The following is a 13,338-nucleotide window of genomic DNA, read 5'->3' on the forward strand; positions in this document are numbered from 1 at the left end:
GCTACTGCCCGGTACTATTAACATTATATATCTCTGAATACTCTGTTGAAGGTGCAAGTCTTCAATCCACCTTCATGGAAACAGACCTTGGTCAAAATCAAACTAGCATTTGATTTTATATGAAAGGACATGATTAAGCCTCCTAGCCCATAAATCCCTCAGAATGAAAGGGTACTTTAGTCTTCCATGGACACAGTAAAAAATTATCAAAAATGTGGTGGTCTGAGTATATGAGTAGTAAAGAGATGTTGCTAAGTCCAAGCTAGACCCACAATCAAAGTTTTATGAAAACATATTTTTGCACAACATATAATCAATAGGAACATTTCGGTCAATATATTTTCATGGTGTAAAAGTTACTGGCACCCCCCTCCCCTTATTTGTACTAGCAGGCAGCCACTAAAAAAAAGCAGAAGCCTTATGTACACAGTAACCTAAACTTTTAAACTGTCTTTTCTCCTCTGCCTTAAAGCAAAAAAAGCTAGCTCCAAACCAGTTTTCACTAACCAAATAGCAGAAGTACGGGGTCTGGCAACCACCAATCAAGTGTTAACACAGCAGGGGTCTTTGTCTAAATGTGTATAAAAAAAATCTGTAAAATTTGTGTAAAACAAAGTCTTCTGTACCAAGGTACAGGGCTCTCCTTTCTTCTGCAAAATAAAGCAATCTTTTCCTTATCCCTATGAGGCTGTTATTGGCTCTCAGCTAAACAAACCCAAAATTTCTGTGGCAATGGCAAACAGGGCAAAAACAGATTCCAACAATCCTTCCCCCACCCCTAGTTTCCCACCAAAACAAGGGAATATTGGCCTAATGCCTGAGAATGTAAAAGTGAAACTGGCTAGGAACGATGAACAAGTGAAATTTACTATCCTTTTTCCATTGTATAATATGAGCCAAATACAGGAAATAAGCAAGGTGCCTAAAGAGTGAAATGGTTGTTTATTTGTTTGTAACATTATTTCCAATGTAGTGTCTGCACACACAGGTAGGTCTCAGATCTATGCAGTGTGAAAGGTGAACTCTGCAAGGAAGGAAGTTTCTTTCTTTCCATTTATACTGATCCAAATATATGTAAATAAATAGATCAGTAAGGCAAATCCCTCTGAGTATGTGTGTAAATAGCTCCAGCCCTGGCAGGCAGGGGTTTCAACATGAAGCAGGGATTGACCCATAAGTAGGGCTTTACCTCTAGGGAGAAAGCTATTTTCAGCACAATCCCTCCCCAGAAATGGGAGGAAAATCAGGCGCAGAGACAGTGAAATGTTAGAGCCCAGAGCCCCTTCTAGGTGCAGCAGCGTGATATTATTCTTGTGCCCTCTACACCAGGGAAAGGGAAAATCGATGTTTCAGAGAGGGAGAAAGGTTCCCTGTGAATTAATGGGTCTGTAGCTTCCCCCATTGATCTGCCTCCTCCCACTTTCTTTCTGTGCTTTTGTGCTCTTCCGGGGAAGGGGGAGGCTGCTCTCCCGATAAGGGAAGGACGCTCTAACCTTAACCTTTCTCCAGGAATAATGCTAATTAGAGACGCTAATGAGAACTTCCCGGGAAAGCGGAGCAGGGAGGGAGGAGGAGCCCCCGCCAGCCGGGTTCGGTTTGAAATCGGGGGAGATGGAATCAGAACGCAGACGGGGAGTTTAAAAAACGGCAAAATCCCTCCCTCCCACCCCCAGGCACAAACGGGCCCACGCGATTTGCACGCCCCTAGGCCGAGCGGTGCCCCCCGAATCCCGCAACCGGCACAGGACACTCGCCATGCGCCCCGCAACCACAACCGTACCCCGCAATCCCTCCCCCCGCGCCAGTCCATGCAGCCCCTCCCCCCAGCAGTGCATTACTGTGCAGGGTGCACCCCCTCCCAGAGCGCTCACCCCGCTTCCCTGCAACCCCCTCAACACACGGCACCCGCCATGAAGCCCTTCATCCCCAACATCCAACCCTTCCTGCCAAGCCCATGCAACCACCCGACCAGGGCTCACACCCTCAGCCCCGTCCAACCCCCAACGACCTGTGACCATGCACCCAAACCACCCCAGGGACCTGAGCATAGGCACCCACCATACCCCATCCAACCCCCAGTGCCCACATCCCCAGCGACCTTCCTCCATCATCCAACTCCAGGGACCTGTGCAAACAACCCCCCAACAGCTTGTGCACACCCCAGCAAACTCGCTGCAACTCACTCCACCCAAACACCATCCACCCCACTGACCTGTGTGCACGTCCAACCCCCCAGTGAAGTGTGCAACCTTAAAATAACACCATCCACCTCCCCCAGTGATCTGTGTGCACCCCCAACAAACCCCTCAACTCCCAGTGACCCCTGTGTGCCCCCCACAAACCCCCTCCAACTCCCAGTGACCCCTGGGCACCTCAACAAACCCCCCCTCAACTCCCAGTGACCCCTGGGCACCCCTAACAAACCCCTCAACTCCCAGTGACCCCTGTGCGCCCCCCACAAAAACCCCTCAACTCCCAGTGACCCCTGTGCGCCCCCCACAAAACCCCTCAACTCCCAGTGACCCCTGTGCGCCCCACAAACCCCTCAACTCCCAGTGACCCCTGTGCGCGCCCCTCAACTCCCAGTGACCCCTGTGCTCCCCACAAACCCCTCAACTCCCAGTGACCCCTGTGCGCCCCAAACCCCTCAACTCCCAGTGACCTGTGCGCCCCCCAACAAACTCGCTCCAACCCACCCCTAGCGCCCCCGCCACACCCCCACCACCCACCAGTGCCCGCTGAGCGCCCACCCCCACCCCCACCCGTTCCCCCGCGGGCCAGGCGGCCCCGGAACGCCGCCTGCCCCCAGCCGGCGGGGCACCCCCCTCTCTGGGGGTTACAATCTACCCCTCCCCGGCCCCCTCTCCCACCCGCGGGCCGCCAGCTCCGGGGAGCCGGGCCCGGCTCCTACCTGCTGCGGGGCCGGGGCCGCGCCTGGGGCCTGCCGGCCTGCGCCAGCCCGGCGGCTCGGTGCGGGGACGGGAGGGGACGCTGGCCTGGCCGCGCTCTGGAGCGGCTGACAACCAGCTGCTGCCCGCGGAGAGGGGCTGGCGCTGCGGAGCGCGTCACTCCCGGCCCGGGGGGAGCGGGAGGGGGGAGTGACACACGCGGCGGGCGGGGGGGGGCACTGGGGTGACGAGGGACGCGCTGCAGGGACAGACAGACGGACACGGGCGGGGAGCCCCGCTGCGCGTGGGGGGCAGGACACGGGGGGGGGGCGCGGAGAGACAGGCGCTGTAGGGAGAGTGGGTGTGGGGAGGAGCAGAAAGAACCCATCCATTTTCTAACGCGACAGACAGTCCGCCCGGGCAGGGTGCATTGTGAGAGCCCAGGGCTGGAACCCTGCAGGACGAGGTGGTGTCCAGAGAGAAATCCCCTAGTTTGGGGGGAAACCCCCCCCCCTCCTGAACAGGCAGCATAATGCACCCGCAGCGGGGGCGTGAGACTGTGCAGAGAGCGGTACAATAACCTGTGAGGGGCTCTGTGCCGAAAGATGCCCAGACTTGGACAATCACACTGGGAAAGGGCCAGTGAGAAACAGTAACATCGAAATCTCTACTACCTATTCAGGAGAAAAGACAGGAGTGTTACCCAGAGACTGTAACCATGGAAAAATACAAAGCAGCAATGAGATAAATTCCAACAGCCATCCTACACGGGGGTGCTCAGGGCAGCGTCATTCTATAGAAAATTACATGGTATAGTCTTGTGAACCAACCATGCTCTGCTCTCCCAGTCTCTTCCATACTCAACCTTTCCCACTGCAATCTCCATCTTTTCTGGTTGTCCTGGGACCCACCAGAAAGGGCTCCCCAAGTTACTGGGGTCCATGGATCCAGTCGGATAAACACTGACAAAAGTAACATATTACATCAGGGGGTTTGAAAACTCGTAGGTGAAGTGAGAAATCTAGGGTTAGATTCACTGCCTATGTTCTGCAAGCTAAGTGATCCTGGTGACAAAATCAGCCAGGAGCAATGGTGCACCAGGGCAAGCTACCATTTCACTGGAGGAACCTGGACTAGGCAGTCACAGCCTATAAGTGGGGGGAAGGACCGGGGAATCCATCCAAGGGATGCAATGATCCAGTGTCTCTTCCATGCTGCCTCTACCTATTAGGCCCCTGCTGGAATGTAGAGCTGCCCTCCCTTTGTGGAGGGCAGTGGGGATACTAATACTTGTTTTTCCCCTACCGAGTCCCTTCTGGGATATTGCTGCCCCCACAAGCGCAGCAATATTTGTGTGGGGGGATTGGGGTGGGGATGGATGTGGATGTAACAACCCCTTAGTTTGCAAGGAACAGAATGATTCACATCACTTTTTAAATGTACAATCTCAATTGTAGCAGTTCCTCAGGGAAGGGACCTTGATGCAGAAACAGCCTGCCACTTACAGGTCTCAAATGTACTTCATGGGCCTTGCACTGGGTGTATGTAGCCACAGTGCCCCACCACAGCTCTGGGAGAGGTTGTGTCTCAGGGAGAGCACAGCTGCCCCACCATGCCTTAGGATGCTGAAGTGTGTCCTTCTCCCCACCTACAGTCTCCCTTTACTCCTTCACATAACACAAGAACCAGACATCACCCAATTAAATTAACAGGCAGCAGATTTAAAACAGAAGGAAGTATTTCTTCACACAGCGCACAATCAACCTCTAGAACTCATTGCCAGGGGATGCTGTGAAACCCAAAAATATAACTGGGTTAAAAAATGAATTAGATAAGTTCCATGACTATTAGGCAAGATGGTCAGGGACGCAGCCCCATGTTCTGGGTGTCCCTAAACCTCCAACTGCCAGAAGCTGGGACTGGACGATGGGATGGCACTCGATAACTGCTTGTTCTGTTCATACCCTCTGAAGCACCTGGCATTGGCCACTATCAGAAGACAGGATACTGGGCTAAATGGACCATTGGTTTGACCCAGTATGGCTGTTCTTATGTTTGTTGCCCCCCCAGGGAGGATTCTAACTGGCCCAGGCCAGTGACCCATTACTTATTTTGAGACTGGCACCTTGTGCTCCAGAATCTCGGCTTTCCTTTTTTATTTTTTGAAGTCTTCAGCTGTTAGGGTTGAGAAGAAATCCTTAAAAACTTGACCCAAATATGGTGATGTCTGGCTGAGTCTACAAACAGCCCATAACACACTGAGAGGTATGAATGGCTACATTATTCTCAGTGGAGTGTTAACATCAATGGCCAGGTATGATGATTTATATTTCAACATTAACTATTTCACTGCTGAGCAAAGCATGTCAGAAAAGAGAGAGACGAGCTTATTATGAAGATCTGCACAATTTACTGACAACTCTGTTTGGTGATGCAAGTGGATGTTGCTTGGGAGACACCACAACCTTTTTCCCCTCCAATCTGACTTGTAGAGCCAAAAGGCCAGAGGGGAAGAACAGAGGTCAAGTGGTTACGTGACCCCCACCAAGGGGGAACCAATCCTGCAAAGCCCCATGGGGCATCCAGACACAACCCCCAATCAGCCTGGGTGCGATGGGGGCCTTGTCTGGTCTGGTGGAGAGTGTGGTGTCAGGCAGCTTACTTCCCAGTTCTAATGGCTGCTGCTCCTCCCTCTGCTGGAGCCTGTCACTGCATCAGCTAGGTCACATTTTCGAGCTTTTCCTCGCAGTTACATGGTCTAGAAACAATTGGCTTTTTTTAAATGATAGCTGAGACTCTGACATTACATGGCTCTGGGACCGGGGGCTGTTTATTGTACCTTTGCCGTCTTCTGGCCCTGCCCATGAACATATACAAATCCTGCTGAGACTGAGCCCACCAGAGCATATATGATCATATTTTAAACACCTGCCCAACCTGCTGTGAGAGGTAGTTCATTTTGGTGTCCCATGTAGGCAGGGCTTGGCTTGTGGGTGGAGCCTGGGGGAGTATCACTACTCTCCACTCCCAATTTGGGCCCTGTCCCACGGGGTGCGAGGAGGGATCATCTTTGCCCTTGGGTAGCACAGAAATAGATACTGCCTGGATATGGCATACAGCGGGAAAGGCTTCTTACACCTTTATCCCTGCTGTGCCCCCACTCAGTGTCTGTCCCCGAGCATTATGACATACATTGCTGGGGAAGAGGACACTCCTTATACAGGCTGTCCTTATAGAACCATAGAAACATAGGGCTGGAAGGGGCCTCGAGAAGTCATCAAGTCCAGCCCCTGAGCTGACTATGGCATGGAAATAGCTCAAGAAAAGATGATTTCAGTTCTGATTACATAAAGCAATGCCACTTACATTGAACATTTTCAGTTTAAGTGGGCATGGTCATAATATCTTCTGTGTTTAAGTCTTTGCCTGCATTTCTTATTATTATTAACATTAAAAAGACTTTTAAAAATCTAAGATGAAATCCTAACCCCATTTAAATCAACGGGAGTTTTGCCATTGACTTCAATGGGGCCAGGATTTCACCCCAAATGTCCACCTTGACATTTTTGCCCTTTTTGTTTACTCTTTTCACTTCCCTCAGTTTCAAACTACACTAGCTAGTTTCATTTCCTGATTATAGTCTGTTTCAGTTTCTGGGCCTCATGCACAATAACCAAGCTGTTGCGTTTTGGTTAGGCTAGAAGAAGGGTTATCTTGTTTACATTGACATTTTGGCCCCCATTTCCAAGGGCGGGTAAAATGGGTGAATTTGGTAAAATGAAAACCCACCCTTTGCATGTGTAAAACCCTGCAGTTGTGCATACCAATGGTGTGACCATGCACACAAAGGGTAGATGCATGTGCAGTTCCCCATTGTTGCATTCTGCAGGTACAATGATCTCAAATTAGGGCTGTTGATTAATCGCAGTTAACTCACACGACTAACTCAAAAAAATTGTGATTAAAAAAATAATCACGATTAATTGCACTTTTAATCGCACTGTTAAACAATAGAATACCAATTGAAATGTATTAAATATTTTTGGATGTTTTTCAAATATATCAAATATATTGATTTCAGTTACAACATAGAATACCAAGTGTACAGTGGTCACTTTATATTATGATTTGTTATTACAAATATTTGCATTGTAAAAATGATAAACAAAAGAAATAGTATTTTTCAATTCATCTCATACAAGTGCTGTAGTGCAATCTCTTTATCGTGAAAGTGTAATTTACAAATGTATAATTTTTTTGTTACATAAGTGCACTCAAAAATAAAACAATGTAAAACTTTAGAGCCTACAAGTCCACTCAGTCCTACTTCTTGTTTAGCCAATCGCTCAGACAAGTTCGGTAACATTTGCAGGAGATAATGCTGCCCACTTCATGTTTACAATGTCACCTGAAAATGAGAACAGGAGTTCGCATGGCACTGTTGTAGACTGTTGTAGACAGTGTCATGCGAACTCCTGTTCTCATTTTCAGGTGACACTGTAAACATGAAGTGGGCAGCATTATCTCCTGCAAATGTAACCAAACTTGTTTGAGCGATTGGCTAAACAAGAAGTAGGACTGAGTGGACTTGTAGGCTCTAAAGTTTTACATTGTTTTATTTTTGAGTGCAGTTATGTAATTAATTGTGATTAATTTTTTTAATCATGCGATTAATTGCGATTAATTTTTTTAATCGCTTGACAGCCCTAGTTCAAATGCATTTCACATGGCCCTCAAATAAATATTTGAGATTGTTTCTGGTCATATGAGAACTCCTCTTTCATACCAAACCTTAATCTGGGGCCTAAACTATCTGAAAATTGGTAAAATTTTGAAAACGCCTATGTGATTTAGGAGTTCAAGTCCCCATGAGATTTAGGCTCCTAAATCAATTAGGCATTTATCAAATTTTATCTAATGTATCTTTAGGTAACTATTTCTGGATCCAGGGGAAAGGGGCAGGCAGTTCAATACAGGTTCAGTAACAATAATCCCTGTAGTAGTAAGGACCAGGAGTTAGTTTTTAAAGGATTTTTTTAAAAGGAAATAAGTAAAATCGTAATAATTAAAAATATTATTTCACATTGCTTCCTTCTCCCCCTCCTTTGTGACTTGTTCATTCAGGCCCAGCAGCTGAAAGCTATTTCACATGGGTACAAGAAGCCACCCCTGCAGAAACCCTGGGGCTCCCCACTGGGGTTCTCTTGCCTGGAACAGGCTGTAGCATCGGAGCTTTAGCAAAAGATCTTCCCAACAGGAGCTGTGTTGCGCTTTTTGTCTGTAAAGCACCTAGCACACTTGGGGGTGTATGTATGCATATTAAATAATACACTGACTACATCTTTCATAGTTTCCCAGGGCAAAGTTCCACAAGAGCTACCAGGGCCGCCCTCAAATGAAGGTACAAACCTCAGTCCATGCCCTTACCCAGCAGCTTCATTTAACAGATGTGTTTGTTGATTAATGTAGGTCCTGCATCTAGCGACTAGTGCAAAAGACTGAGAGCTAGGAGGATCTTGATTCTCATCCCAGAGCAGTCACTGACTCACTGAGCAATCTTGTGCAAGTCACTTGATGTCCTTGTGCCTCTGGCTAAGTAGGCTAAATAATAAGATGGACCTCAGTGCATTAGATTCTATACCACTACTGAACCCTCCTAGAGAATTAGCTTTAAAAAATGCAAACCTTTTATGAATGAAGCCAGTAAGGAAAAGGGGGTGAGAGTGTCACTGGAAAGCAAGTTGCTGAGAGACAGCCATAGTCAAAGACTACTAGCAGGATAATCTATTTTCACATCATCCTTGTAGCTGAATGTCTATGGCATTCCATAGCTTAGGGAAGTCAGGAAATAGAAGATCCGTGAAACTTTCTGGTGGGCTGTGGGTTGCATCACATGCTTTAGCTTGTTCACCCTTAGTTATAATTCCATCTTTCTTTAAAAATAAGAGTTATTAATAAATACTCATAAAATCATCACTTTTAGGAGCTAAAATAAAGAGATACAAAGGAAATGCAGCTTCATCCTCCAGGGTGCAAATTGATCACCATCGTCTGAAAGAGGAGGGAAAGGATTGTTTTGGGGGTGAGGCTGCCTTCTCTGGAAATATCAGGTATTGGGCACTCCCAAAGTCTCAGCACTATACTATAAGAACCAAGGGTCTGAGCAAATATGGAAATTCCACGTTCTTCTGTCTCCTATCAATTTCACTCTGAGTATTCATGCACACCACCTGGTGGTATGTTTACATTGTGATAGGAACTGACAAGGATAGAAGGACTCTTAAATGGTGCCGCATATTTCTTGGCCACAGAAAACAGAATAAAGTAATTTCAACACAGTAGCTATTAGAAGTACGGAACTGAATCATTTGAGGCCAACATTTTAGCCAGTCCCAAGCCACATTCTGGTTTTGAACATTCCCATTTGTAAGCACAGCTTATTACACAAAAGTGGCTGCACAGTCATTTTATACATGTATATGAGATCATTTGGTGCTTAAATTTCATGGTGTGTGCAACCAAAGCTGGTGCAAGCCTACTTTAGTGGGTTTAATAGATGCACATGCAAAAGTGAGTGTGGAAATTCAAAGATCAGGGTTAAAAAGCAGAACCTTAGAGTCTCCTCTTCTTTAATACTTTGCACTTTTAAACAACTTCCATGCAAGGCCCTCAAAGAGCTTTACAAACATTAGTGAATTTGGCTTCACAATCCCTCTCTGAGGTTTTGTTATCTGCATTTTAGAGATGGGGAAACTGAAATATACAGAATTTATGTGACTTTACCAAGATCACATAGCAAGTCTATGGCTGAGCTGGATACAGAGCCTACATAGATTTATTGGCTATGAAGCATTTTGCATGTATTGGACACACTGCATTAGATACATTAAGGCCATTGTATGGAAAACATACCATGTAATAAAAATAAGCTGTGTTATAATTTTGCAGCACCACATCTTTACAGATTTGTTGATCCTTGTGGAAGGTTTTTTTTACAGACTCACTAAACAGGTTGAGATCTGGGCTTGTTTAGGATTTCATTGGGGGAAGAAGTTACATGCTGCTTGTCATTCTATTGGGAAGAGTCCCTATCCTGACAACAGCAGACTGAACACATCCAGTCCTTTGATTCACACGTGGTTCACAATGGTCAGGAAGAAACGTAACTTAATAAAGGCAGAAGTATATGAATGTTGGAGGAATACTGACCCCACTTATTCAGTATGCTCAGTTCCAGGCTAAAGCAAGCGGGCCATATTAGCGGTGTGCCAATGGTTAATATGCACCAGAGACTAGGAGTGTGTTCACTAGCATTGATAATACGTTGCACTTCTGAATATCTCCAAGCACTTTAATAAAAACAATTAAGCAAGCTGCACAACATTACAGTGAAGAAGGGTACCAGATAGCTAGGGATCGGCCTCTCTTGGCACCACAGCGGCCTCTCAGGGAACACAGAGCTGTTTACCAGCACACTGCAACACAACACGACAGTTTGGGACAGGAAATAAAGAATATTATGTTCAACTAAAAACACAGGAGGAATTTAGGGAGGTAGACTGTAATTTGCCCAAGGCACCAGGGTTAATACCATTAGTCTTACATAAAGTTCTGTGTGATCGTCAATAACACCAAAGGGTTAGGGCCTCGGTTCACATCTCCTTTGCAGCATGGTTTGTCTCACCCAGCCCAAGTTTTGGCATCAAATTGTTTTGTTTGTACTTGGACAGTGCACGGAGCACACAGTGCTATCTTACAAAGCCTGGGAAATCGACTCTGGGAAAAATGTTTGTAATGACCTACCCAATCTAAAAGCTTTTAAGATTCATTCCCGTTTTTACTAGCCTCAATGTTACGGTTAATTATAATAATAAAAAAAACACATTCATTCAAAGCAAGCCATTCATACAGTTATCATCCATCTGACTTCTGATATAGCACAGGCCATTAAATTTCACCGTTACCCCTGCACTGAGCCCAATAACTTGCGTTTGCATAAAGCATCTGCCAGAAAGGCATCTATTCTTGATTTCAAGACATCAAGAGATGGGGAATCCACCACTTCTCTTGGTATTTTGTTCCAATGAACAATCTCCTTCACTGTTAAAAAAGGTGCCTGGTTTCTAATTTGAATTTGTCTGGCTTCATCTTCCAGCCATCGGTTCTTGTTATAGCCTCTGCTAAATTAAGGAGCTCTTTAATCCCTGGTATTTCTCTCCCCAAAGGTACTTATACCCTGTAATCATGTCACCTCTCAGGGCATGTCTATGTGACAGACACCACAGCTGCAGCGCTGCAGTTACAGCACTCTAGTGCTGCAGTGTAGACCTCTCAACATCCATCTAGCAGTGTCTACACTGGGTTTAGGCCAGCTTAACTACATCTCTCAAGGGTCTGCATTCTTTACATCTCTGTGGGACATATTTAGATGTAGCTCAGGCCTGAATTGTCTTTATGATAAACTAAACAGATTGAGCTCTTTAAATCAGATTGAACTCTGTAAGGCATTTTTTCTAGCTCTCGAATAATTTTTGTGGCTCTTTTCTGCACCCTCTCCAGTTTCTCAACAGCTGTTTTAGAATGTGGACTCTAGAACTGGACGCAGTATTCCAGTATCTATCTCACCAGTGCCATTTACAGAGGTAAAATCATCTCCTTACGCCTACTCCCCTGTTTATATATCTAGGGATCACATTTGCCTTTTTGTCATAGCATCACACTGGGAGGTCATGTTGACTTCCTTGTCCACTCCAACCCCTAAACCTTTTTCAGAGTCTCTGTTTTCCTGGATACAGTATCTCATTCTGTAGGTATGACCTGCATTCCTTGTTCCTAGATGCATACCTTTACTTTGGCTGTTAAAACACAATTTGTTTGAATGGGCCCAACTTACCAAGGGACCCAGATTGTTCTGCCTGCCTTGTCTTCATGATTATTTACTACTCCACCAATCTTTGTCATCCGCAAATTTTATCAACAGTGATTCTATATTTCCATATGATTTGATGAAAATGTTGAATAGCATCAGGCCTAGTACTGATCCCTGTAGAACTCCAATAGATACACCCCCATTTGACGAACAATGATGAATTAAAGGATAGGAATACAATTAATGCCAGTCAACATAATTTTAATGGAAAATAGGGCTTGTCAAACAAACCTGATTTCATTCTTTAAGGAGATCTGTCAGTTTGCCAATTCTTAATCCATTTTAGGTGTGCTTTATTGATACTGAATAGTGCTAATTTTTAGCCGAACTCCCTTACAAAACTCTATTACACCCATTCAGCTACCTTTATACATTACACCTGTAATCTTCTTAAAGAATGAAATCAGGTTTGTTTGACAAGATCTATTTTCCATAAAAATTATGATGACTGGCATTAATTATATTCCTATCCTTTAATTCTTTATCAACTGAATCCCATATCAACTTTTCCTTTATTTTGTCCAGGACTGGCCTATAGTTTCCTGGATCATCTTACTTGCCCTTTTTGAATATTGGCACAACATTAGAACTCTTCTAGTCTTTTAGAATTTCCCCAGCATTCTAAGAATTGTTAAAAATTAACATCAGAGGGCCAGACATCTCCTCCACCAATTCTTTTAGGACTCTTGGATTCAAGTTATTTGGACCTGATGATTTAATTTTTTTATCCCTAGTAATTATTGTAAAAGTTGTTTAACAACCGCATTAGTTACTAATGGACTGGAAAGTACTTCATTTTCTTCATGTGATATAAGTACATCAACCTGCTTCATTCCAAATACAGAACAGAAATTCTTACTGAACACTTCTGCCTTTTCTGAATCACTATTAACAATTTTACCATCTCCACTGAATAATAAACCTATACCATTGTTAGGATTTATTTTGTTCCTAATATACTTTAAAAAAAATCCTTATTGTCCTTAGCCCTGCCAGCCATGGATTTTTCCCTTTGGTTTCCTTATCATTTTCTACACTTCACATCTTCTAAATTATATCAATTGTTAGTTATTTCCCCCTTTTTCCATTAGTTATGTGTGGCTTTTTTATTTTTAATTGCTGCCTTCACTTTGCCACTTAACGTGGATGGTCTGTTAACCAAAGTTGTCCTCTTTCTTGATGGTGGAATCATGGCTTTTTGGCCATCTAATAAGCTCTTCTGAAAGAACTCCCAGTTTTCATTTACATTTTCCTGTATAAATTTTTCCTCCCAACCAAATTTGCTCATAATTTTCTTCAGATTTGGGAAATTAGCCTATTTGAGGTACCAAATCTATCTATTGTTGGTTGGGATTGTCTGCTGTTTGCCCATGTTGAACGTAATCAGGTTAGATCACCGGTCCTAAGCAACAACCAACTTCCAATTAAGTGATTAATTTATCTTTATCCATCGTAATGAGATCCAAAACAGTTACCTCATGTTGGGTGCAATACCTTTTGTGTTAGAAAATTTATCATCTG

At 44.9% G+C, this 13,338-nt stretch overlaps 1 protein-coding gene across 2 annotated transcripts in view; it reads right to left on the bottom strand.

Annotated features, from left to right (window-relative positions):
* Window positions 1-13,338, bottom strand: part of NOL4L (nucleolar protein 4 like) — a 96,773-nt gene that overhangs the window by 36,149 nt on the left and 47,286 nt on the right. Inside the window, exon 1 of one of the 2 annotated variants that reach the window (XM_039498363.1) lies at window positions 2,912-3,060. The exons of the other annotated variant lie outside the window; for it this stretch is intronic. The gene's annotated coding sequence lies outside the window, so the exon portion shown is untranslated. Of the gene's footprint in view, window positions 1-2,911; window positions 3,061-13,338 lie in introns of those variants that run through there. 2 annotated transcript variants of the gene reach the window in all.

The sequence above is a fragment of the Mauremys reevesii genome, linkage group 13, assembly GCF_016161935.1.
Source record: "Mauremys reevesii isolate NIE-2019 linkage group 13, ASM1616193v1, whole genome shotgun sequence".
In the NCBI taxonomy this organism is placed as follows: domain Eukaryota; kingdom Metazoa; phylum Chordata; order Testudines; family Geoemydidae; genus Mauremys; species Mauremys reevesii.